The sequence below is a fragment of the Jaculus jaculus genome, chromosome 8 (genome assembly GCF_020740685.1).
Source record: "Jaculus jaculus isolate mJacJac1 chromosome 8, mJacJac1.mat.Y.cur, whole genome shotgun sequence".
Lineage (NCBI taxonomy): Eukaryota > Metazoa > Chordata > Mammalia > Rodentia > Dipodidae > Jaculus > Jaculus jaculus.
In genome coordinates, this window is record NC_059109.1 from 136493730 (window position 1) to 136519546 (window position 25817).

At 46.2% G+C, this 25817-nt stretch overlaps 1 protein-coding gene across 2 annotated transcripts in view; it reads right to left on the minus strand.

Annotated features, from left to right (window-relative positions):
• The window catches only part of Apcdd1l (APC down-regulated 1 like), a 59278-nt gene that overhangs the window by 15249 nt on the left and 18212 nt on the right, over nt 1–25817 (minus strand). The window lies entirely within an intron of this gene.

Below are 25817 nucleotides of genomic sequence, written 5' to 3' on the forward strand. Positions count from 1 at the left end.
CCACGCAACCCAGGTTCTCGAAGAAATGAAGTGGTCTCTGCTGGAAAGAAAGTGTGGGGTTTCTTCTCCCTCCCTCCCCCCTCTCTCTCTTTCAAGGTAGGGTCTCACTCTAGCGTCTCAGGCTGGTCTTAAACTCACAACAATCCTCTTACCTCTGCCCTGTGCCCCCCCCCAAAGGCCTGGAGAAGAGATGGGCCAAGACGCCATGGCGTACTTTGCCACCGACTTTCAGAGACCATGTCTATGCTAAGTGTGTTTTTGTGCATCTTGTTTTTCTATAAGAAATTGGGATTTAATTATGTTAGGAGAGTGTGGGATTGGTCAACGCTCCCTACTCTCCAGAACACACATGTGCACGCGTGCACCCCCGCCACAGCACAATCAGACCTTCTAGCCAACACCACCGGCAGCAAAGCCCAGCAATGCTGCCCTCCAAAGCCCCGACTTCAAGGTTGCTAAAATAAGCGTAGTCCGTTACAAATGATCCCATGACATTTTGCTCACTTGCAGCTTCAGGGGCAGACCCTGATTTTCTTGTCTTTTTTTTTTTCCCCCTCCTTCCCTTTTTTCTCTTCCAACCCCTAGGAAAACTTTCACAAGATGAGCAGCCAGAGGCAGATGGGGCCATGGCTGGGCTGCACGATTTTGCAGGGACCTGGTTGCGGGGACCAAATTGATTTTTATCAACCATGGATTGTTAATTAACAGTAGCGTCCACTTATTGCCATTCAGTATTTACTGTTTGCCCACTAATTAAAAATTATGCTGCTTTTGCACTCATAAGAGCAGGGACATTTGAAATTAGATAGCATCATTCAAATTACCTACAGAATTAAATCTAGAGTGCCCAATTGCCCAGACCAGACTCCCAGAGCTGAGAAGATGATCTGCTATGGCCTGATGTGTTATTGGAAGTCAGAACACGGGGGACCAGCCACTCGTACAAACACCATATGGAGGCCGCCTGGGGCCCTGAGGAGGCATACACTCGCTGAGCCCTAGGGGTGCAGCATTCAGGAGCACCTCCACGTCTTCTGAGCTCCTGCTCACGGAGCCCCCAGGGTCAGAGGCTTTTTCTGTATCTTGCTGTGACCCCCCCCCCCCCACTCAGCAGCCTTCGGGGTGGGTAACAGTGTCAGCCCAGGGATTAGTGGTCACGGCTTGGGGAAGCCATTGCCAAGGACTGCTTGGTGCCATCTGCATAGCCACTGAGCCCATCTCCTTACTCTGATAAAGGGTCTGTCCCCAGGTTACGATCCCATAGTCAGTATGACCCCTTCTAGTTTGGTCACATCTATGAAAACCTTGATTCTGAACCAAGGGACACTTCAAGGAATGGGGGCCAGGATTTCACACATCTTTGTTTTGTTTTGGAGACAGGGTCTTTCTATCTCCCAGGCTGACCTCAAACTCATCATGTACCTCAGAGTGGCCCTGAATTCTTGCTGGATCTCCTGTCTCAATACGAGTGCCTGGGTTACAGGTCTGGCTTGAACATATTTTTACAGAGAGATAACTCACACTGCAACAGAAATCTAGTTGCTCTAGTGACATGATATTTATTCATTACTTCCTTTACCTCCACATAATAATTTTTGGATAGCTATTGTATGCCTGGCATCTAGACAGCTCCTGGATATAGAAGGCTGTACACGGGGGTCCAGAATTTCTGCCTCCTACAGAAGCTGGTACAGAGACCAACCATAAGCTGTGATTTCAAACAGCCTGAGTGTCTTCAAGGAAATTTACACAACAGCCCCAAACTTCCCAGGCTTTTCCTGTACCCTTGGTGTTCAACCCAGCTTTCCTTAGAGCCCATGCTGCTTGGGGAGCCAGGGACCTTGTCTTTCCGGTCACCCAGCAGGCTCTGCTGTGCACATCTCAGGGTGTTCCTGAGAGATGGGCCACGGACTACTTCCTGCCCCAGGGCCTTCACTGGGCTGCCCTTCCCTCTGCCCTGTGCTCTCTCCTTATCCCCCATTTCCTGGCAGGCCCAGCTCCAGTATGGCTCCTTTTCCCACTCCTCTGGGGTCCCTGGAACCCCCATGATTATTGATCTGCTTTCTGTTTGCTCTTGTTTTCACTTTCCATTTGGAAATAATTTCAGACTTACAAAAATTACAAAAAAAACTTGCAAAACAAAAAAACCCATTAAGGTCCTAGTATGCCATCCCCCTCTGCTCTGCAAGTTCCTGTATACCCAGAAACCCAACAGTAGTCAAAGCATGAAGTCATGTTAGTGCATAGGCCCACTCAGGGGTTCCCCACCATCTTGGGTCTAGGATCTCATGCAGGGTCCCCACTTTGTATGTAATCTTTTATAAGATTTTAGTTATTTATTACATAATTTATTTATTTGTGTGTGTGAAAGAGAGAGTGAGACAGACAGACAGACAGCATGGGCATGCTGGGGCCTGTTGCTGCTATAAACAAGCTCTAGATGCGTGTGCCGCTTTGTGCACCTGGCCTTATGTGCACATGGGGGAGCTGAGTTTCGACTTGCTGGCAGGCTTTGTAAGCAAGTGCCTTTCACCACTGAGCCATTTCCCCAGCCCCCTGCTTTGCTTTTTGTTTTCTCGAGGTAGGCTCTTCCTCTAGCCCAGGCTGACCTGGAATTCACTATGTAGTCTCAGGGGGGCCTTGAACTCATGGTGATCCTCCTACCTCTGTCTCCTGAGTGCTGGGATTAAAGGTGTGCGCCTCCTCGCCCAGCCCACTTTGATTTTAATGGCTGTGTCCCCCTGCAGGTGTTTTTGGTCTTACTTTTCATGACTTGATGTCTTTGGTGAGCACTGGCCAGTTATTCTGCAACGCTCCTTAGTCTAGGGCTCACGTCTCCTCATGATCGGAGTGGTCTCATGCATTTTTGGTAGGAATGTGCTAGAAGGGATGTCACTGGGTCAGGAGGCCCTGAGGTCAGTCTTCCCGACTCTGGTGATGGTAAGCTTGCTCACTGCTTTAAGGGGTGCCTGGCATCTGTCTCCACTGGCCACTCAAGAGGATTTTTCCGTGACGAGAAGCGATCTCACAAATGGCTAGAGCATCTTGGCTTCCACCGTCATGTTGGCCGATGTCTGCCCATGTACCTGTCAAGGGCCCTGACTGTCTGAGTTTATGAATGGAAGTGTGCTGTAGGGAGAGCTGCTTGGATTTCTTCCAACTCCTGGGCGTTCACTATAGTTTACAGGCCACTGGACATTATGTTTTGCTGAGAAAATTGCCACTAGTTTGGACATTGGGAGTGCCTGTAATTTTTCTCCAATATTCTTTCCACATGCCCTTGTCAGATGTCTTGCAAGTGGCAGAAGACCTTCTGGGCTCATGGTGTGTTTTCTTAGCCCCACCCCAGAGCCAGTCCTGTGTCATTGTCATGGAGAATGGTGTCCAGAGAGCAGGATCTGAGGGCGGGGTGCTCACTGCTAGTAGGGTACTGTTACAACCTCGATCATTTCTCCCTCCCTGCCTCTCTGTTTCCTTCTCTCCTTCCCTTCCTTCCTTTCTTTCTTTTTGTTATTTTGAGGTAGGATCTCATTGTAGCCCAGGCTGACCTGGAATTCTCTATGTAGTCTCAGGGTGGCCTCAAACTCATGGAAATCCTTCTACCTCTGCCTCCTGAGTGCTGGGATTAAAGGTGTGCGCCACCACGCCTATCTCCTTCTTCTCTCTCTCTCCCTCCCTTCTTTCTTTCTTTCTTCTCAATTTTTCCTTCCATCCTTTCTCACTCTTTCATCCTTCCTTCAAACCATCTATTTCTCTTCTCCCTCCTTCCTAGCCTTCATTCCTTCTTTTAGCTTTGTGTCCTTTTTTTTTTTTCCTCTTCACTGTTTTCCACACCAGCCTGCTGGCCCTGTAAGGATCACCCCCCCTTCCATATTTCTTGCTCACAAGTGGCCCAGCCCGCACAGTGTCTGGCTGGGGCTCCACATATAATTTTGAAGCCATGGAAAGTTCTTTGAATGACTTGCCCACCTGGTAAATGCTCCCTAAGCACCCATCCATTAACTATTTCAGATGAGCGAATGACTCATGCTCAGTGCGAGCACCCATGAGGAATTCCTTCAGGATGGGGCACCAGGGTCATGCTGGCGAGGGGATGAGTTTGACTGAGAGCATGACCAAGGGCCCAGGACAGCCGGTCAGGGAGTTCCCAGTAGCTGGGCTGGTCCAGGCAGGCGGAGAGATCAGCAGCTGAAGCTAGAGGAAGTCAGGGCATTGGATTGGGTCTTGGGCAGGAGCCAGACTCAGAACCCAATGGTGACTGCTTGCTTTGAAGCCCAATGCACCCTGAGATCTGCCCCAGCCACTTCATTTTCAAGTCTCCACAGAACATGGGTAAGGTCACAATTATAGCTTTACTTTCTAGTAACCACATTAAAAAAAAAAAAGCTGAGAAGAAACAGGTGAGATTCTCAAGCATTTTACCCAGCCCTGAATAGGATACCTCAGCAAGCAACACGCGTACAAAGGAAAGGGAGTCACATTTACCTGTTCTGCTTTCTTGCCAAGACTTCAAAAGTGGGTGTGCCTTCCACACTTGGCCTCATTCAATTTAGATCAGCCACATGCTATGTAGGACAGAGCCCAGCTCAGAATGAAGTGTGTGTGTGGGTCACTGTTTGCAGTGTTAGAGGTTCCATAGCTGCTTTCTGAGGACCCCTGAGGTTATCTTGGGGGAGCAGGGGTTCAGTGAATTACCTCAAGCTGAGGTATGGTCTCCTAGTCTTGGCCCTGACAGCCCAACCCTTCACTCTTGTGTGTGAACTTGGCTGCCTGTCTGCCTTTCTTCCTTCCTTCCTTCCTTCCTTCCTTCCTTCCTTCCTTCCTTCCTTCCTTCCTTCCTTCCTTCCTTCCTTCCTTCCCTCTCCTTACCTCTTTCCCTTCTCCTATTCCCTCCTAGTTTTGGAGACAGGGTGCTATGTAGGCCAGGCTGGCTCCAAACTATGTAGCTGAGGCTGACCTTGAACTTCTGATCCTACTGCCTCCGCCCGCCCCTCCCTGGTGTTGATTTGCTTTTAAAATACGTGCGTGATTAAAACGGCGCAGGGCGGGGGTAGTTGGGACCTCTGGTTTATTTCAAACCCTTAGCTTGAGGTAATTCACCTAGAATGTTTGGATTTAGGAGCTTATGAACATTTTAAATAAAAATTTCAGTGGTGGGACCCACTCAAACAATGAGCTCTCTTGATTATCGGAGGCCGTCTGGTGCCTGTGGAGATGTGCTGGCGGACGATGGCCAGAAGGCTCCAGAACTGGCTGTCAGAGGGGCAGCCATGGCCACGTTGCTGCAGCAGATGTGCTTGACAATGAAGTCACCTCACAAAAGCACGCTGTTCCCGTCGGCGCTCCCCCGAGAAGGCTGACGACTGGCACGCTATGACAGCGCGAGCAAATCGCAGAAAAATGAAGGGAGAAGTTGGAACCCCAAGAGCCCATGGGCCCCTCCACAGTGCCTGGCTCAGCTTCAGCCATCTCACATGTCTCTCATTTGTCTGTAATTAAGTCTCGTCACCCATTTAATCCAAGGTCTTTGTGTCCAGGGCCGCGCGCGCGCGCGCGCGTGTGTGTGTGTGTGTGTGTGTGTGTGTGTGTACTTTTAAGTCATGGGAAACTCAGAGATGGTGTGTTCTGGTAAAAGTGTTTCCACTTCCCACTCTCAGCATTTTCCCAGGCCTTTGGAATGTGTTCTCTGCTGGATGACCTCAGAGTGGACAGTTGCCCTAAGGACCTTGTGAGGGACTGGACACCTGCAATAGCTTATTCCCCTGATGCGAGAGGCAGAGGGGCTTACATGAAGAAGTCACACGCTGGAAGGCTGGCAAGGGGACGGCGTGGCTCGCCGTGGCACCTCTGGCTCTCTGTGAGCCGCCCCAGGATCCAGGAGTCAGTGATGAAGGTGGGCCTGTGTCCATGAGCTCTTGGGACTCTCGCCATCATGGGAGGGGGGAGCCCTCTGTCAAGGGGAGTGTTCGCCCCTCCATCTCCCCATGCCTGTGTTTAGCATTTCCTGCTAAAGGAAAAGGAAGTGGATAGAAAGGAATGGGGGGCTTGGGGAGACCAGATCTGGCCCACAGAGACAACCCATCAGCCAGGTTTTTCTGTTTGTTTGTTTAGGATTGTTCCAGTACAAAAACTGTTCACATCAAAATTCCCCCTTGGCCCCATGGTAACGCTAATTATTCTACTCTGGCTGGGGCTCCCCCCACCCAGATGAAAAACTGGAAAATTCCAGCCAAAGCCCAGCTGTTTTTTAAGAGTCCAGGCACCACGATGACTGACGGAAGCTTTTCTCCCTTCCCACCCAGATGTTTACTGTCGTGTAGACAAGGCCTTGTCAGCCCGGCTTCTGGGCCTGCGTTCCCAGCTCTGTGTGTGGGTCTTCAGACATCCATGCACAGTCCCCAGCTCCCATGGTTGGCACTCCCACCTTCTACCTGGGGCATAGAGAGGCTGGGCAGGGAGTACGTCCTACGAGCTTGATAATTTTGGACGATCAGGCCCGCGGGGCCCTGGTTCTGTCCCAAGGCGTTGTTGCTTCAAGTCGTGTTTGCTGAATAGCTCTTGTGTCTAGAAGTCTTCAGCTGCACCAAGTCTATATTGCCTCTCTTGGCAGAAGATGGAAGAGTTCATTGTTCTATAGAACAGGAATTTGGCAAGGGAGCCACAAGGTTTTGACACAGTCAGTAAGAAATAAGAGGCCCTTGTCAACTGTGGCGAAAGCTCTCCACAGAACCCGGAAATGGGCTCTTGGGAAGGAATCGCGGACGGCACCTCAAAGAGCTGAACTCATCTTAGGGATTGGGGAACTGGGTGTCCACCAGATCTTCCCCGGAAGGTCTAAGAACCTTCTAGTCTACCAGAATTAATTTAGGAGATTGGAGTTCTCCATTGGAAGATGGAGATTGGAGATGACCATGAGGTGTAGAGGGGTCTGAGAACTTTCAAAGATGTAGGGGGTGACCAGGAGCTACCCCACGTTGGGGGAAGCACACCACAGGCTGGGCTGTTCTTGGGAGAGTCCACAAGGGGGCCCTCTTGAGCTTCAGTTGGGGCGGTTGGAAGACTGGGTGGAAACCCAGAATGCCTCCTCCCAAGTTGGCCTCCAGCCCAGGGCCATGGGCCTTCCTAGGTCTACTTGTCTTTGGGGGAAGACTGGGCCCATTGAAGGCCATCTGTGGGTCCTGCCCTTCCTTCCACATGGGTGTCATCATGTCTGATGGCACGGAAGATATACTCTGAGACTGAAGGAAGAGGAGAATGGGTTCATCCAGCATTGCCTTTTAGAGACAGTCATTCCCAACTCAGAATAAAAGCTCTATAAACAATGGAACCAAATATGTCTACTTTCAGGCCTCTCCCCAAAGACACCTATGGGGATGAGGAGGGGGGATCAGGTCCTTGGTGACAGGAAGAACGCGGAGATTTTAATGCAAGAAAATCATTGTAATTTAACAAATCAATTTTTCTTACATTGTGTTGAGATTAAATTCGTGGTCTCTTTCATACATTCCAAATAAGGAATTTCCCTAGAGTACAATTTTGTGGGAAGACCTACATCATGTTTCGAGAAACCCATTCTGTTAGGAGTTACCAGATTTTAAGAGAAATAGTAATATTTAATTATGGCATTATTTTACCATCTAGAAAATTAATGCACTTTCTGAGTGTCAGGAGAAAGGCTGGCTGGGAGTCCGAACCCTATTTTTAAATTACCATACAAATAGAATCCCAAAGACGCAAATATTGGCTTAAGTGTTGCAGACACACTACAGGAAAATGTATGTCTTCCTAAATGTTAAATCAACAGCCTTGCCGCTCTTGCCTTCCCTCACAACCGCGACCAGAGATGCCGTTGTTCCAGGGAAGAGAGCCCACAGTTGGCGAAGGGGACTTCGAAGTGTGGATTGGGTGACCATGGAGAGGGTTACATGGGGAGCAGAGTTTCACCCCAGCTCTAGTTGGCACAGCACATGTTGGGTTCACTCCACCTTTGCAACAAGCCTCTGGATGGACGTTGTCCTCAATGTTGCTTAACGTAAAGACCAGAACATGGAGGCTCAGGAATCTTGCTTGATCTCACGTCCCTGTGGCTAGACCCACTTTCCAGGCCTGGGGTCTTTGGCTGGTGTTTATTCATTTGTCGAGTTCCTGTAGTGCACCTGACTCCAGGGCCACGTTTTGTTACAGGAAGATGAAGACTGACTCCGGGGTGAAGGGTGGGGGTGCTCACCACCTGCATGTTTCTTGAGAGTCTTGCTAAAAGAGAAACTGCTCAGCCTGACAGATGGAGGAGTGCGTAATGGGCCCTCATGGCAGAGCTGCGAAGGTGCCAGGGAGGTGTGAAGCCCAGGGAGGTGGAGGGCAATGCAATTAGGCCCAGGGCCTGGGTTTGGAGGAGCCGAGGTTGTCATGGGGAAAGACACAGCGGCGAGGGACCACAGCGCTCCGGGGTTCTGGAGTGTTTCTTAGGCAGAGGTGGGGCGAGAACATTGTGTTCTCAACAGCCATGTGTTCAGAGAGCTGCGGCGCCCACGGTGGAGGTGGAGGGGACTCTGACTCCAGGGGGCCGGGATGTATGTGGTACATTTGATTAGTTTCTTGTCTTTGTTGTCTCAATTTAATAACTAACATCCAGCCAAGGATGGTGTTAAGACGTGGCAAAGGTAGAGATGGATAGATTATTTTAAAAAAATAAGTTAAGTGAAAATGAGTTTGTTGATTTGAAGAGAGATGTTGACTCAATTATAGGACAGCAGTGAAGCAGTGATCAGAGGAGACAAAATTGCCTTGGTGGCCCACAGTGACAGGTGGCTGGAGGCCAAGGTTCTGAGTCCCCCATTGCTTGTGTTCAGGATGGTGGCTGGCTGAGGAAGGAGGGGCCCCAGAAGCCCAGGCCAGGCCACGGTGGCACTGCCAAGTGAAGGGGTGGCACAGGGTGTGTATGGGACCTTGGTCTGAGGACTGGGACAGCGGGGTGACGCTTCTGAGATACACTGGACAGGAGTTCTGTTTGGGGGTGACTTTCCCTTCTGGGGAGGATGTGGCTAGGATTGGATGCTGTCCCCAAGGTGAGGACAGCATCCCTGGGCTAACTGCATGGAGGGAGGTGAGGCAGCTGAGGAGGGGCTCAGAGAGGGACAAACGCTCAGAACAAATAAAATACAGAATATTGGGTGAAGTCTCACTTCAAAGTACTTCCTGGAAAATCTCGATCCTACTGTCCTGAATACTGTATAGAAGACAGAGGTGTGCCAGGGACAGATAGGAAGGATAGGTCAAACCAGAGGCATATGAGAGACAGACTCTGTTTCACAACTTGTTATTTTCATCTAAGTTTTTTTTTGTGTGTGTGCATGTGTATGCACATGTGTGTTTGTGTGTACATGTGTGTGTGCGTGCACAAGCACATGTGTGCATAACTGCGTACGAAGGTCAGAGGCTGATGTCAGGTGTCTTCCTTGCTCACTCTCCATCTACTTTATTTTTAATTTTTATTTATTTACTAGAGAGAGATGGGGGGCAGATATACATGTAGAGAGACTGGGCATGCCAGAGCCTTCAGTTGTTGCAAACAAATTCCAGACGCATGTGCCACCTTGTGCAACTGGCTTGCATGTGTTCTGGGGAATTGAACCTGGGTCCTTTGGCTTCCCAGGCAAACACCTTAACCGCTAAGCCATTTCTCCAACCTCCCATCTAAGTTTTTTAATGCCATACATAGGGGAAAGGAAAACATTGGAAATGTAGAAAGAGTTCGAGATTACTTAAAAGCCGCCTGCTGCAGGGTGAACTGCCCCCACTTTCCCGTACATTACCCATCCAGGCTCCAGAGCCAAGGGTGCCGACCAACATGGGGACTCAGATCTTCTCTGACTTTTGTCCCTGCAACAATCCCCAGCCCCTGGAAGACAGCCGGTCATTTTTTTTGCTGAAAGAATAAATAGATCTTTCTAGGCTTTTCTTCTTTTTACACACATGCAATAGACTTATTTGTTTCTTTGTTTTTACAAAACTCAATTATCTGTATGTATGGCCTGGAATCTATTGTTTCAACTTGATAATAAAAAGACATCGTTGCAGAGGCTGACTTTTTTTTTTTTTTTTTTTTTTAAGACCAGAGGGACGAATGTGTATTTATGGTCTGCAAGTGAGGGATGAGATGGTGAAGTAGGCCAAGCAGGAGATGGGATGACGGGGAGAAGCAGATGCCTTCATCAGGAAGGGCCCAATAAAAACAGGCAGAGTACTCCCAACAAAGCCGGGTGCGGCTTGCAGTGGAATTTCCAAAATCTATGAAAAAGGTGTAAATGAAATGTGCGAGCCGTGTCCTACCCCGAAGCCCTGGTGGCTTCCTGCGAGGTGAATCACAATAATGGTTTCCCATGCAGCCTCTCAGAAAGCAGCTCTGGGCTGACTCCTGCACATATATATGTATGGGTTTTTTATTTGGCTATTAAAATATTTTTACAGATGCAATCTTTCTATACGCATCATTCTGCCTTTTGCTGACACTTAAGTCATCACAATAGTCTCCATCTTAGGCTTACCTTTCAATGGGAAAGACAAAACTCTGCCACACAGACAAACTTTATTTCATGAGTCATTCTCTTCTGATGGCTATAAAGTCATGAGCCATATCTACCCCTGACCCCTGCTTCTTTTTTCCTATTTTTTTCATAGACACACACACACACACACACACACACACACAGAGAGAGAGAGAGAGAGAGAGAGAGAGAGAGAGAGAGAGAGACAGAGACAGAGACAGAGAGAGAGAGAATGAACCAGGGCCTCCAGCCACTGCAAATGAATTCCAGACACATGTGCCACTTTGTGCATCTGGCTTATGTGGGTCCTGGGGAATCAAACCTGAGCCTTTGGCTTTGTGGCAAGTGCCTTAACTGCTAAGCCGTCTCCTCACTGCCCCCCCCCTTTTTGCTATTATTTAAAGCAAGTAATCAGACAGCTGTTTCAATGATCTTGGTGGAAAGTTTACATGAGTCCAATGGAGAAGCTTTTGATGGCGGGGGTTGGGGGGGGGGGGAGAATACGTTTGTATGACAGTAGCTGTGTACTTCCACCTTTGGCCACCATGGATATTATTCAAAATAACAAAATAAAGAAACTATAGCGTGGGGGTGGTGGGGGGGTGTTTGAGACAGAATCTCACTAAGTTGTTCGGGTTGATCTTGAACTCATGGTCTTCCTGTCTCAGCCTCCCCAGCATCAGGATGGCGGGCATGCACCTGGCTTTTACAAGTGATATTTTCATTTTTACCAATCTATCAGATGAACATGGAAGAGAGGTTACAACTCTACATCTTGCTGGAGGCTGCTTGTTAATTGCATGTTGTTTTCATGGGCCTACAGGTAAGCAGAGTGCAAGGGCATGCGTTGCCTCATTGCCTGGGAAGCACACCTCCATGCTGTCTTTCCAGCTCCCACCTGACTCATGTCTTGGTCGTTTCTCCACTGGAAAGCTGGCCTAGCTGCCTGCTGGTGCACTGGCTTGCACACAGCTGTCTGTCATTATTGTTATTATTTTTTTTGAGGCAAGCCCAACAGACTGCCTCCTTTATTATTAGAGGGAGAGAGAGAGACAGAATTGGTGTGCCAGGGCCTCCAGCCACTATTATTGGACTTCAGACACATGTACTACCTTGCATGCATGTATGTATGACTTTGCACACTTGCATCACCTTGTGCGTCTGGCTTATGTGGGACCTGGAGAGTTAAACATGGGTCCTCAGGCTTCTCAGGCAGGTGTCTTAATGGCTAAGCCATCTCTCCATCCCTGACAGTCATTCTTTTTTTTTTATTTTTTAAAATTTTTTTTTGGTTTTTATTTTATTTATTTGAGAGCAACAGACAAAGAACAAGGCAGAGAGAGAATGGGCGCGCCAGGGCTTCCAGCCACTGCAGATGAATTCCAGATGCATGCACCCCCTTGTGCATATGGCTAACGTGCACCCCCTTGTGCATCTGGCTAACGTGAGTCCTGGGGAATAGAGCCTTGAACCAGGGTCCTTAGGCTTCACAGGCAAGCACTTAACTGCTAAGCCATCTCTCCAGCCCTGACTGCCATTCTTTACAGAGCAGCAAGTGTGAGCTTCCAAAGGTGTAAGTCCTTGTTCTGTCAGTGCAGCAGTGACCTGCCTGTTCAAAGAGACGCTCCACTGTGCATAACACCTGACTTACATCACATATTCTCAAAGAGCACGATGCCTCTGAGTTCTCTGAATCCCACAGAGTGCTGAAGTGGGGTCTGCAGACACCTTCCTAGAGACAAATGGGTGTGTGGCCTTGCCTGTCTGGACTGGTCTTAGGCTCCATTGGCTCCTGGAGAAGCAAGTATAAAGGATCTCTGCATGAAAGGGTTATCACTTTAGATTCCACTATGATTGGACTTTCACAGACTATGACCGAAGATTGCCAAAGACACAAGTCAATAGCTCATTGCAGAGTAAGACTTACAGAAACAAAACACATCCCAAGAACACCAGCTACTAGAATTCTCTATAACAGAATACATCATCATAATACATATGATGTGTTTAATAAAATAAGGTATGAAGTTCTAAGCAAGCAACATGAGACTATTAAAAAAATCACCAAAGCAGATGTAAAAAGAATTAAATGGTTGGGTGTGGTGGCACATTCCTTTAATCTCAGCACTCAGGAAGCCGAGGTAGGAAGATTGCTAAGAGTTTGGTAGCCTGAGACTACATAGTGAATTCCAGGTCAGCCTGGAAAAAAAGAGAAAGAATAGAATAAATTAAATAAAATGCCTGAATAAAATTCTGTGGCTGCATCTTGGGACAGATTAGACATTGTTGAAAAAGAGATCATTGAACTGGAAGACAGACATGAAGAAATGAATCTACAGTTAGAAAAGAAGAGAGGGGCTAAAAACTAGGAAAGGGGAGGTTAATGATATGGGAGCTATGATAATAATGTCTCTTAGAAGGAAAGAAAGAAAAAGCAGGTAAAGAAGAGAAGGGTCTGATATATTTCATGAAGTGACCAGTTATCAAGTCACAGGTACCAGGAAGCCTGGCAAGCACCAAGGAGGGTGAATGAAAAGAGAACAGCGTTTGGATCTCCAGGGCACCAAGGACAGGCAGAGAAGATGGCCATCCGTCCACATAGATACATGTGCCCTCCAGAACAAGCCTCCTTAGACAGGGGGAAAAACAAAGAAACTTCCAGATCAACATTGAGAGCATTACTGCTTTACCTCTGGACCTTTAGATAAAGAAGTTCATGAGGAAAGAAAACTGACTGCATGAAAAGTCTGATTGATTAATTCTTTCTTTTTAACAAAATGTATTTTTACTTATTTAGTTTTGAGCTCTCATTAGTCTTTGGCTAAGAAAGGGGTTGCATGCATCAAATTTCCCCTAAATTAATGATAATGCTTATCCCATTTAAACTATGCTAACTTGACTCTTAGTTGGAGAATCTGTTCTTTTTCAGAAAGTGGCGAGACTGGAGGAGATAAACTACCCCTCGCACTTCAGCCACAGCCCAGGTGAAACCACAGAGGAACTGGGGAGACAAGCATGAACACTGACTGCTTCCATGGTGATCCTGACAATCAGCACCAGGGTGAAGAAGACAGACCCTAAAGATACTCAACACCTACCAAAGCAGAGATCCAGAGGTTCCTAAGAGCTCATCACTGAAGTCGACTTGAAACTCGCCCACCGCTGCTCAGTGGATTTTGTGGACAAGGGTGTGGAAAAGATTGTAAGGGCCACAGGTTGAGATATCATGCCCAGAGGCATTCCCTGCCTAACCCCCAAAATAACTGACTGCTGCTCCCACAACGCATAACCGACAACCCTGTAGGGAATACCTGCAACCCCACTGAGGAGCGTCCCCAATGGAATGAGGACACGGATGAGGGAAAAGAGGGTACTAACTCAGGATGTGCCCATACAAAATATGTGGTTAAAAAATAATAATAACAACAGAAAGAGGGCTTGGAGCCTGGTCTGGTGGTGCATGCCTTTAATTATAGCACACAGGAAGCAGAGGTAGGAGGATTGCTGTGAGTTTGATGCCAGCCTGGAACTACAGATGAGTTCTGGGTCAGCCTGGGTTACAGTGAGACCCTGACTAAAAAAAAGTCCATAAAAAGGAAAGGGGCCTGGGGATGTAGCTCAGTGGCAAAGCACTTGTCTAGCATGTGGGTTCTATCTCTGGCAATGAAATAAGTATAATTTATAAAAGATAAAAGATGATTAAGCTGGCTGTGGTAGCTCATGCCTTTAATCACAACACTTGGAAGGCAGAGGTAGGAGGATCATCACGAGTTTGATGTCACTCTGAGACTACATAGTGAATTCTAGGTCTACCTGGGCTAGAGTAAGAGACTACCTGGACACCCTCCCCCCGCAATAAAAGGATTAAACATCTGAATGAATACAGTTTTACTCATCTATTCATGAGATGGTCACATTGGATTCACCCACCCCAGTTCTGTGTTATCTGCCACAGACACACATGAACTAGGAGGCCCAGACCTATAGAAAGTAAAAGGGCTGAAAAAGAAACACACTGAATGGAAAGTAAAAGAAAGTGGGGGGGGGGTATAGCAATATCAAAGAGAGTAATATATTCAACTTACAGTCAAAGTATTACTAAGGATGTAGGTGGTTACTGTATCAAAGGTCCAAACTGCCAGGAAGATATAACCATAGTTAGAATCAAAGCAGACAAAGCAAATGTTGGCCAGTCCATCAACATGATGAAAGATTTTAGCATAATTCCTTCAATTTAGGGACCACCAGGGGTTGAATCCAGAGACTCACACATGCACATACTACTTCAATGCATCTCCAGAGTCTCAATGTGGTATAGGTCAAGTAAGTAATAAGACAAGAGACATAAATAGAAGATACACAAATTGAAAAGGAAGAAGCCAAATTATTGTTATTTGCAGATGATATTTTTTTATACACAAAGGACCCTGAAGGCTCACTAGAAAACTGTTTGAGCTGATAGATGCATTCAGTGAAATAGTATGATACAAAATTAACACACAGAAATGAGTAGCCTTCCTATATACCACTAACAAGCGTACTGAGGATGAAATCAGAAACATTCCCACTCACAATTGCCTCCAGAAAACCCTTTGGAATAAACCTAACCAAGGAAGTGAAGGGTCTCTACAATGAAAACTTAAAAACACTCAAGAGAGAAATTGCAGAAGACACTTGGAAAGGGAAAGACATCCCATGTTCATGGATTGGAAGAATTAATATTGTGAAAATGTCAATCTTACCAAAAGCAATCCACACATTTAATGAAATCCCCATAAAATTCCAATGGCATTCTCCATGGCAATAGAAACAACAACCTGAAAATTCATTTGGAAGCACATATGCACACAAAACCCCCTCAAATAGCCAAAGCAATTTGGAACAACAAAAATAAGGCTGGTGGTATCACTATACCTGACTTAATGATATATTACAGAGCCATAGTAACAAAAATTTCATGGTTCTGGCACAAAAATAGACACATAGATCACTGGAATAGAGGACCCAGGGCTGAAGAGATGGCTTAGCAGTTAAGGTGGTTGCCTGTGAAGTCTAAGGACCCAGGTTTGATTTTCCAGGACCTACATAAGTCAGATGCACAAAAAGCATCTGTAATTTGTTTGCAGTGGCTGGAGGCCATGTCACACCCATTCTCTCTATCTGCCCCTCTTTATCTCCCTTACATAAATAAAATATTTTTTAAAATAAAATAATAGAGGACCCAGATGTAAACTCAGGCAGCCACAGCCATCTGGTTTTGATATAAATGCCAAAAATGCTCAGTGGAGAAAAGATAGCCTCTTTACCAAATGGTGCTGGAAAAACTGGGTATCTACATGTAGGAGGATAAAATTAGATCCTTATCTCTCTCTATGCACAAGGATCAATTCTAAATGGATCTAAGGCCTTAATATGAGACCCAAAACTCTGAAACCACTAGAGGAAAAAGTAGGGGGAAAACTTCAGCATATAGGCATATATAGGCAAGGACTTACTGAATAGAACCCCAGTTACTCAGGGAGTAAGACCAATGGTACCTCATGAAATTAAAAAGCTTTTGTGTAGCAAAGGACACTATTAATAGAGCAAAGAGGCAACCTCCATAATGGGAGAAAAATCTGCCAGCTATATATCTGACAGAGGATTATTATCTAGGATATACAAGGAACTCAAAAAACTAAATAAAAGCCGTGTGTGGTGGTGCATGCCTTTAATCCCAGCACTTGGGAGGCAGGGGTAGGAGGACTGTTGTATGAGATTAAGGCTACCCTGAGATTACATAGTGAAGTCCAGCTCAGCCTGGGCTAGAGCTAGACTCTACCTTGAAAAAAACACAAAAACAAACCAACAAAAAAAGTACAACTAAATAAGAAATCAAACAATCAAAAAATGGGCTACAGAAATGAATAGAATTCTCAAAAGAAGAAATACAGATGGCCAATAAACATCTAAAAACACATTCTACATTCTTAGCCCTCAGGAAAATGCAAATTCAAACTGCTTTGAGATTCTATCTCACTCCTGTCAGAATAGCTATCATCAAGAAAACAAATGACAATAAATGATGGTGAGGGTGTGGGGGAAAGAGGAATCTTTCTGCATTGTTGGTGGGAATATAAATTGGTACAGCCATTGTGAAAATCAGTGTGGAGGTTCCTGAGACACCTAAAAACAGTTTACCATATGACCCAGCCATACCACTCCTTGACATATACCCTAAGGACTCTAGTCATTACTATAGAGACACTTCCTCAACTATGTTTATTGCAGTTCTAGTCACAATACTTAGGAAATAGAACCAGCCTATATCTGATGAATCGATAATGAAGATGTGATACACTTACACAATGGATTTTTATTAAGCTATAAAGAAAAATGAAATTTGTAGAAAAATGAATAGATCTGGAAAGATTGTATACTAAGTGAGGTAACCCAGGCTCAGAAAGTCAAAGACTGCATGTCCTCTTTCACATTGTGGATCCTAGCTACAAATGTTTGGGTTTGTGTGTGAGTTAGAGTAAAAGTGGTTAGTGGAGACCAGGAAGCTAGAAAGGGGCCTTGAGAGTGGCAGGCGAGGAGAGGGCTTAAGAAGAGAACACCACTGATGTGTAAGAAGAGGCAGAATACTGGGATAACGTGGCCTAAGTGGGGCAGAGAAGGGCATGGAGGAGCAGAAGAGGCAGAAGGAGGGTTAATCAAAAGTAAAGAGGTTATGAATAATTCATATGCAAACCTACTTCTTCATTAGCTAATATTATATATGTTGAAAAGGGGAGCTGGAGAGATGGCTTAGTGGTTAGGGCGCTTTCCAGCAAAGCCAGAAGACCCAGGTTTGATTCCCAGTACTCATGTCAAGCCAGACGCCCAGGGTGGTACATGTGTCTGGAGTTCATTTGCAGTGGCTGGAGGCCCTGGTGTGCCCATTCTCTCTCTCTCTCTGCCCCTTTCTATCATAAATAAATAAATACAAAAGGGATAGTCTGGCAGAAGGACCCTGTGGGGTTAATAATGCTGTGCCCAGAAGTCCTGTACATGATGGCACTGCGTGCATGCACGTGTGCTCACTGGGGCCAGAGGTCGAAGGTCGCTGTCTTCCTCTGTCACTCTCTGTCTTATTCTTCGAGACAGGGACTCTTGCTAAACCTGGAACATACCAACTGCAGGAACTCACCAGCAAGTCCACAGATTCCCTCTGTGCACCTCCCATCCTTGGAATTATAGGTGTGCGTGCCACCAGGCCTAGCCTTTTTTTAAAAAAAAATTTTAGCTTTTAGTTTTTTTGAGGTAGGGTATCACTATAGCCCAGGCTGATCTGGCACTCACTCTAGTCCCGGGCTGGCCTTGAGCGCGTGGCTATCCTCCTACCTCTGCCTCCCAAATGCTGGGATTGGAAGCGTGAGTGTGCCGGGATCTGAATCAGGTCTTCATGCTCTAAGCCAGCACTTCACCCACTGAGCCAGTAGAATTTTTATTAAAAAGTGTCTGTATTTATACACATTCAAAGTAATTCTAATACTGTTAAAGCAATACAATAGTAATTCAAAATATCCCTCCAGGCATGGTGGGACACACCTTTAAGCCCAGCACTTGGGAAGAAGAGGTAGGACGATTGCTCTGAGTTCAAGGCCAGTCTGAGAATACATAGTGAACTGCAGGTCAGCCTGGGCTAGAGGGAAACCCTACCTTGAAAAATAATAATAATATAATAAAAATAAATAAAATATCCCTCCCCACACGACACTACAACCCCCGCTCCCAAACCATACCAACACACGTAACCAGGCCTAGGGACATTTACAGAGGAGCTAGCGGACTAGACCCAGAGCCGCTGCACGCTGTCTCCCTGGAGCGGAAGAGGAGGACCAGCCTCTGAGCGCTGAGCTTCCTTCCTAAGGGAGGGTGCAGGTTCTGTGGATCATGAAGCTTGCTCCGTGTGTGTGTTGAGGGCCTCTTACCAGAAAGGCTGCAAATTTATACAAAACCAAAAACTGCCATTAAAGTGAATATTTATCTCTTTATTTTTGCAGTGCTGGGACTCAAACTCAGGGCTGGTTATGCAAAGCATATGCTGTCCTGCTGGGTCACATCCCCTTGCACTAAATATATAGTTATTGTCAATGTTTATTTAGCATAAAGCAAAAAAGGAAACAATAAATTACAGATATCTTCAAATCCCACAAATATTACAAAATCTAGAAAAACATTTGTATTTATTTACAGGGGGCAGAGAGAGAAAAAGGGAAAACATGTATGGGCATGCCAGGGCCTCTTGCCACTGTACCAAAGTTCAGACATGTGCCACTTTGTGTATCTGGCTTTATGTGGGTACTAGGGAATTGGACCAGGTTGGCAGGCTTTGCAAGCAAGTGCCTTTAACCACTGATTCATCTCCCAGGCCTCCTTTTCAGGAATAGCTGAATTTTTTGTGACAGTTTCCCTTATACTTTTTTGGATTGAATCATCAGTTGCTTCTACACATGATGAAACTTTTCATTTGTTTATGGCAAGAAGTGAGGGGCCACATTTAGTCTTTCTTATTTCTTTGTTGATTGAACGCTCACACACAGTTTTTGAGATGGGGTGGGGGAGTGTCTCTCTGAGTATCCCAGGCTGGTCTCAAACTCAAGATGATCCTACTCCAGCCTCCTGAGAACTAGGATTACAAGTGTGACCCACCATGCCAGGCTTAAACATGATTGACAGTTAAGAAAGTTTCTTCATAATACTACACTGCCATAGGATTGCCACCACATTCTGGAAAGCTCTATCCTGTTTCCCTCACCCATGAGCCAGAGCTGTGCTCTGTCATTCCATGCCTGTCTCCCCTCCACCTTCTGCGGCTCTGCTGTCCAGAATCAGAGGACAAGTTTTGAGGTATGTTCTTGTCATGATGAAGGGAAGTGGCCCAGTCTTCGTTACTGAGAACTTAGCACATACCAAACTCTCATCACCAAATCCCACTTACAGAATTCTGAACTCTGACTCCTTAAGATGGGTCTCCCAATGTTTGGGGTCACTTTTCCAATGAAGGGCAAGAGGCAAAGTGTGATGGAAAGAAGTTAGATTGCAAACAAACAGTGGAAGACAGAAATCAGGATGAGACAGACTTACTGATGGATGTGAAAACCTCTCATGCCTTTGAGGTTTGCAAAACCTTACACCCATGTGAAAACATAGCTAGGGGTCATTGCCCTGCTATATCCAGACTTTGGAGTGGACATTTGAAAGAGAAGCACTAAGAATCTATACAAGCGCAGGGTGATAAAAAACTTTAAGGAATCGAGGAGAGAAGGGTCTCACATATGGACAAGGTTGCAAAATAAGATCCTGGCAAGCTGAGCAGATCTTATATAAGAGCGAGAGTGCACTTGTGCATCGTGGGTCTGTACCAATGCTGCGACGTCACTCACCACAGTCACAGACTGAAAGACCGGTTCACAGATACAGAGGGAGCGCTCAGTAAAATTCCACACCAATTGCAATCAAAAGCCCTTCAACGGAGAAATAGTTTTCCATGTCCTTACACTGATTAAGGGCATTATCAAAAATCCCCACACTGAATGCCATCCTTTAACAGTGAAATGCTGAACTTTGGAGAGCTGGGAAGACAAGGGCATCATCATCACGATTGCCAAGTCTGTTCAATGTCTTACTGATGGTCTTGGCAGTAAAGCGCAGAGAAGAGATAAGGGCCATGAAGATTAGAAAAGAAATAAATTAGCACTATTTGTAGATGATACAATTGTCTGTATAAAAATTCTGCATCTACAGATAAATTATTATAAATAATAAGTACCTAGCAGGACAGCTGGATAAAAGAATCCAACATATAAAAATATATCCCATAACAGCAACAAATGGGGGACAGGGCAGGAATGCCATTTACAATAGTAAGTAAAAGGTGTTAAGATACCTGGGAATTCATTCATAGATATATGCAAGGGATAGTTGGAGGAGATGAAAAAAATTATTGAAGACATTAAAGAAGATATAAGTAAATGCAGGGAATGTATTCATGGATAGAAAGTACCAAAAAAGGGCTGGGGGAGGGGGAGGATGACTCAGTGATGAAAGGCCCTTGCTTGGGTTTGATTCCCTGGTACCCATGGAAAGCCAGATGCACAAAGTTGCACATTTGTCTGTTGTTTGCAGTGGCTAGAGGCCCTGATGTGCCCGCATTCTCTATCTCTCTCTCCTCTGGGCAAATAATAAATAGAAAAAAGTTTTTTGAAAACATTGTGGTGGTTTGAATAGAATAGATGGCCCCCAATATATTCAGTTGTTTATTTGTTTGTAGTTTGCATCTGCAGCCCCCTGGCTGGAGGCAATGTCACTGGGTGGATCTTAAGGTGTGGTGGTGGGTTTCAGATTTCATTCTAAAGATATGCAAAGTGTGCCTAGCTGGAGTTCGTGAAGTGTGCTGTGTGGCTTTTGGCTTGTACTTTTCTCTCTCTGCTTGGACCTGTGAAGGCAGGCCAGCTTCTTCTGCCATTTATGGAACTTCCCCTGGATCTGTAAGCTTCAATAAATCCCTTCCTCCATAACTGTGCCTGGTCTGGAAGTTCATCTCAGCGAACCTGAATCTGTCTGTGACAGAATTTGGTACCAGGAGTAAGGTGAGATGGTCCTGACCATGTGGATGTTGATCTTTTGGAACTTTTGTTTTGGAGGAATAGGCATAGACTTGGTGCTTGCAATTGAAGATGCCTTCTGTAGTGGTGAGCCAAGTTTTATGGACTATTCTGATGAGGGTCTGAGAATGCTAAGTGCAGACAGCATTGAACATCGAGGCTTGGCTTATAAGCTTTCTAAGGGGAAGGAAAGACTGGAGAGGACTTTGTTGGAACTGGGCTACTGGCATAAGGGCTAGCTGTGTTCTGCTGCTGAGGCCCAGAGAGTTTGGTCAAGGTTACATTTGTAATGGACTGATGTGCTTGGCTAGAGATATTGGACTGAGAAATTTAAGATTTTAAGCTGGAAAATCTCAAGCAAGTTAATTACAGGCACTGAGACTGGTTTAGGTTACTGAATTTGCTACTGTCAAACACATTAGCAATCTTAAAGGAAGATGGTCCATTTGCTTTACCATGGAAAGGATGCCTGAGGAAAGACTATCATAGAAATGCAAACACTTTTGGAAAGAGTTGACTGGAGAAGGAACCTGCTTTTCAAGGTTATGATTTATTTTGTCTGTGAATTAAGAATATGGCTGTGTTCTGCACACCTGGTATTGGTTTCAGAAGCATGAAAAATGTGAGAAGTGGTTGTGAATTGCACATGCTTCCAGGAGCTGCTGCTGAGATGTGGCATAAGGTAACGCCTGATGCTTTGATAGGCTGAAAGAGCCTTTAGGAAATGTGAGGAGTGGTCATGAATTGTACATGGTTCCAGGAGCCACTGCTGAGATGTGGCATGAGGCAGGGCATGATGTCCTGATAGGCTAAAAGAGCCTTTGGAAGATGGATCGTGGTTTGCATGAAGATCTCAAGATGGTTTGGATATACCAGAAGTGTGCAAGGGCTACCATGGAGGTCACTGTTGGCCTGGGATGGAAGTGTGCCCCTGCTACTCTGCCCAGCTGGAGGTGTGCAATTGGAAAATTTGGAGGCTGTCCTTCTCTGGTTATGTGGAACTTGAACTGCAGAAGTTTGATGTTTGTTTGATGGTGGTTGAGTTTGCATTGTCTTATGCTCTCCTTGATATGCCTTATACCAGTTAAAAATGTTTACTCTGTGCCTTTATATGTTAGAATTGCTTAACTTGTTTGATTTTACAGGTCTTAATATCTTAAATTGGTCAAGACTGTGGGATCCTTTGAAACTGAACTGAATACAATTTACAATGTGTGATGGTTATAAATGTATTGGGGGCCAGGGGCAGAATGTGGTGGTTTGAATAGAATAGATGGCCCCCAATATATTTAGTTGTTTATTTGTTTGTAGTTTGAATTCTGCAGCCACCTGGCTGGAGGCAATGTCACTGGGTGGATCTTAAGGTGTGGTGGTGGGTTTCATATTTCAATGTAAAGATATGCAAAGTGTGCCTAGCTGGAGTTCATGAAGTGTGCTGTGTGGCTTTTGGCTTGCACTTCTCTCTCTCTGGTTGGTCCTATGAAAGCAGGCCAGCTTCTTCTGCCATTTATGGAACTTCCCCTGGATCTGTAAGCTTCAATAAATCCCTTCCTCCATAACTGTGCCTGGTCTGGAAGTTCATCTCAGCGAACCTGAAGCTGTCTGCTACAAGCATAAAGCAAACCAACATGATACAAGACCCATAAATGCAGCTCCTGAGCAGGCACTCCACCACCTGAGCCAGAGCTAGCCCACACCAGTCTTCCACAGCACACACAGTAGCCAAGGCTAGGAAACATGCAGGGCATTGAAAGAAGCCTCCAACTTGGAAGGAGAACGGCAAAGCAGAGAATGGAACAGGCTCAAGACAGGAGCTCGTACTTCCGGCTGGTACGTCTCGGTGTGTACTCACTGGATAATCAAAATTTAGGAATTCCCAAGGAGCAGGAGCAGGTATGGCAAGGATCAATGGGGATAATTACTTTGGAAACACCTTTTGTTAATTAACTGTGAGGTCGGCAGCTTGCAGACATTTCCTATGACTCAGTCAGAGGTACACTCTCTGTCACCTGGTGTGCACAAATGTGCAGGCACACGCGTGTATGCACACCATGCAGGCAGGCACACAAGGCACTAGCATACGAAGACAGGAACAGAAGTTCCAGGAAGCGATGTTGGCCCTCTCCAGCCCCGCCCACCCTCAAGGATTCTCTTGTCCCCCATTTGTGAAATAAAACAGCCCTTGGGCCCCGCTAATGGGATCCATGGCTCTTGACCACATTACAACTCTGATTTTGGGAAGCGGTCCACGAGTACCCGGCAACAGCACAAGAAGATCCCTAACTAAGGCGCCAGAGTGTCTTCACACCTCAGAATGCTCCCCACCAGCCACAAGTCCACGCACGCCCCTGCACCCAGTAGTGGCTGGCTTCCTGGACTCCTAATATCGGGTGACAAAAGCAGACATGGAAGAAGGGGGTGGAAGCCTTACTTTCACAAGGCTCAGGAGAAAGCACAGTGTGGAGATCAGAAAAGAGAAAGGAGGGAGTAAGGGACTTAGGAAAGATGTTTCTGTGGGTGGGCAAGCGGCAGGAGGTGCTGGGGTGGGCAGTGGACACACAGTGGCCTTTTACAGTTTGGGTTTTTGTAGTTAGCAACTACTGAATTTTAAAAAGTGAGCTGGGGTCGTCCAGGCTCCCATTGAAGACTCTTTCTGTCCCTTGCCTGTGATCTCCTTCGCCGTGCGCTCTGTGGAGTGTCAGCTTTCTGACGCTGTGCACCTGGGCTTACCTCGGGGCCTTTGGACCTGGGGGTCCCTTAGCTAACAGTGCTCCTTTTTTTTTCCAAAAGTTAAAAAAAATTATTTGCATGTGTGTGCATGCGTGTGTGTGTGCATGTGGTATGGGCCCTCCAGGGCCTCTTGCCATTGCAAATGAATACCAGACACTTGCACACTTTTTGCATATGGCTTACATGGGTAGCCTGGGAACTGAACCAGGACATGCAGAGTTGCAGAGCCATCTTCCCAGCCCAACAGTAGTCTTTGTTTTTTTTTTTGAGGTAGGGTCTCAGTTTAGCCCAGGCTGACTTGGAACTCACTCTATCATTCAGACTGGCCTCAAACTCACAGCAATTCTCCTATGTCTGCCTCCAGAGTGTTAAGATTAAAGACGTGCCCTACCACACCCAGTCCAACAATAATCTTTTTACATTTACTTTATTTTTTATTTGTTTGTATGTATGTGTATGTGTGGCATATGTGCATATATGTATGCATGTAGGTGTGTATGTAAGTGCATACATTTGAATGGCAAGGGCTTTACTCACTGAGCTATCTGCCCAGCCCCAAGTGTTACCTCTTTTTTTTTTTTTTAAATATATATGTATATAGGTTTTTTGAGTTAGGGTTTCACTCTAGCTCAGGATGACCTGGAATTCACTATGTAGTCTCAGGGTGGCCTCAAACTCATGGTAATCCACCTACCTCTGCCTTCCAAGTGCTGGAATTAAAGGAGTGCACCATAATGCCTGGATTAAAAAATATTTTTTTTAAATATTTTTTTTTTGTTCATTTATTATTTATTTATTTGAGAGTGACAGACACAGAGAGAAAGACAGATAGAGGGAGAGAGAGAGAATGGGCACGCCAGGGCTTCCAGCCACTGCGAACGAACTCCAGACACGTGCGCCCCCTTGTGCATCTGGCTAACGTGGGACCTGGGGAACCGAGCCTTGAACTGGGGTCCTTCGGCTTCACAGGCAAGCACTTAACCGTTAAGCCATCTCTCCAGCCCAAAAATATTTTTTAATATTTCAATTTTATTTATTTATTTGAAACAGAGAAAGAGGCATTGAAAGAGAGAGAGAGAATGTGCATGCCAGGGCCTCCAGCCACAGCAAACAAACTATAGATGCATGCGCCACCTTGTGCAGCTGGCTTACATGGGTTCTAGGGAATCGAACCAAAGTCCTTTGGCTTTGTAGGCAAGTGTCTTAGCCACTAAGTCATCTCTCCAACCTGAGTGTCACTTCTTTAGTGAGACCTTTTTCATGACTTTGTTTATGAGGACTCCCTGGAGTCCCCTAGCCCCTGCAGCCTCCTCCACAGAGAATGTTGAACTTGTCCCTGTCCTCCCGGTGCTGAGATTCAGTACAGATCAGAACACTGGCTTCTAACCTTTCTCCTTCACCCACGTGGGGGCTCAGAAGAGTCCATGGAGTGCCATCCTCATCACTCACAGGAGCCGTCCCACCTCCCTATGCCCCTTGGCACACCTGCTTACTACCCTTCCTGTGTCCAGGCTCAGTGAGGGCGGGGATTGTGGCTGGAGTCCTGGTTCCAGTCCAGGCTGGAAGTGAGCCTTACAGAACTCTGGATAACATGTGTGTAACTCCCCACTCAGATCGCGTTTCCTTATACAGGGTCAGATGCTTGGTGGTGCTTCACACACAGGAAAGCTTACTTTAATGATCCTTGTACTCCCAGGGCAAAAAATTGGGACACCCATCACCTGGGCCATTACACACTGCCTTGACTGGGGTCCACACACCCTAATCTCCTAGCCATGGATGGGGCTATCAGAGTCCCTGTGCTCTATCAACCTGGTTGAAGGTCATGGCTATGTCACTGTGGCCCTGACCTCACTCCTCCAGGCTTCCTGTTGCCCTCCCCAGCGCCACTACAGCCTGCTCAGTGTAGAGG